We start from the raw sequence: 1,753 nt of genomic DNA on the forward strand, positions 1-1,753 counted from the left end.
TGAAAACTTGATCTGACATCAGTGAAAACTTGATTTGACATCAGTGAAAACTTGATCTGACATCAGTGAAAACTTGATCTGACATCAGTGAAAACATGATCTTACATTAGTGGAAACATATCTTACATCAGTGAAAACTTGATCTGACATCAGTGAAAACTTGATCTGACATCAGTGAAAACATGATCTTACATTAGTGGAAACATGATCTTGCATTAGTGGAAACATGATCTTACATCAGTGAAAACAAGAATTTACATCAGTGAAAACATGATCTTTCAGTGAAAACCTGATCTTACATCAGTGAAAACTTGATCTTACATTAGTGAAAGTTTGATCTTACATCAGTAAAAAGATGGTTGGTCTTATACTGTACTAGGGAAAACATGATCTTAGATCAGTGAAAACCTGATCTTACATTTGTGAAARCTTGATCTTACATCAGTAAAAAGATGGTTGGTCTTATACTGTACTAGGGAAAACATGATCTTAGATCAGTGAAAACTTGATCTTACATCAGTAAAAAAGTGATTTTACATCAGTGAAAACGTGATCTTACATCAGAAAAAACTTGATCTGACATCAGTGAAAACCTGATCTTGCATCAGTGAAAACATGATCTTACATTAGTGAAAACATGATCTTACATCAGTGAAAACATGATCTTACATCAGTGAAAACATGGTATAATGGGGCGCCTGCAGAATGGTTAGGGGAGTCGTCCTGGAACCGAAAGGTCACCAGTTCAATCCCCTGTCCAGCCGTTTCAGTTGTTGTGTCCTTGGGCAAGACACTTCACCCACCTTGCCTACTGATGGTGGTTAGAGGGTCCAGTGTTGCCAGTGCATGGCAGCCCCACCTCTGTCAGTTTGTCCCAGGGCAACTGTGGCTACAATGTAGTTTGCCATCATCAAGTGTGTGAATGTGAGTGTGAATGGGTGAATGTCTGTAAGTGTAAAGCTCTTTGGGGTCCGGAGGGACTTGATAAAGCACTGTATAAGCTCAGTCCATTTACCATTTACCATTTGTATCAATGAAAACATGATCTTATATCAGTGAAAATTTTATCTTACATCAGTGAAAACCTGCTCTTTGTGCCCATCAAACTTTGCCATCAGTCAATAAAGTTAATTGTATTTACACACAAGTCAACACTTCATCAGCCAATAAAACCCACTGTGGCACATAATAAAACATTTTCATGCAACTTTAATTGGACAGTGACTTTGAACATATGTACCATAACTCCTTTATTCATAAYTCCTTTATTCATTCCAAAGGGCCTCCTTTACATAAAGGACCCTAGTTGATTTCATAAAGTAGATCCAGGACAGTTAAATATGATTYATGAATGTAGATTTTGGTATTTTTTCACTTTATTCAAAACTTAAGGACATTTAAAATCACTTCTCAGACAATGCAAATACCTTGATGGTAAAATGTTTGGGTTTTCATGTAATAAAATAGCACAACCTATAACGATATAAAGCCTAATTTGTCACCAACACTTTGATTTAATTTTGAAATTCTATATTATGTTTGTCACCAAATTAGAATGCAAAACAAAGCATTGTAGCAGCTCCCTAATTTGATTATTTTTTTAAGAAACTGATTTGTTTAGACACAACCTATCAGACAGTGCCCTCCTGTGGCCAATAGATAGATAGATAGATAAATAAATAAATAAATAAATAGATAGATAGATAGATAGATAGATAGATAGATAGATAGATAGATAGATAGATAGATAGAT

The sequence above is a fragment of the Austrofundulus limnaeus genome, unplaced genomic scaffold, assembly GCF_001266775.1.
Source record: "Austrofundulus limnaeus strain Quisiro unplaced genomic scaffold, Austrofundulus_limnaeus-1.0 Scaffold31, whole genome shotgun sequence".
Taxonomy (NCBI): domain Eukaryota; kingdom Metazoa; phylum Chordata; class Actinopteri; order Cyprinodontiformes; family Rivulidae; genus Austrofundulus; species Austrofundulus limnaeus.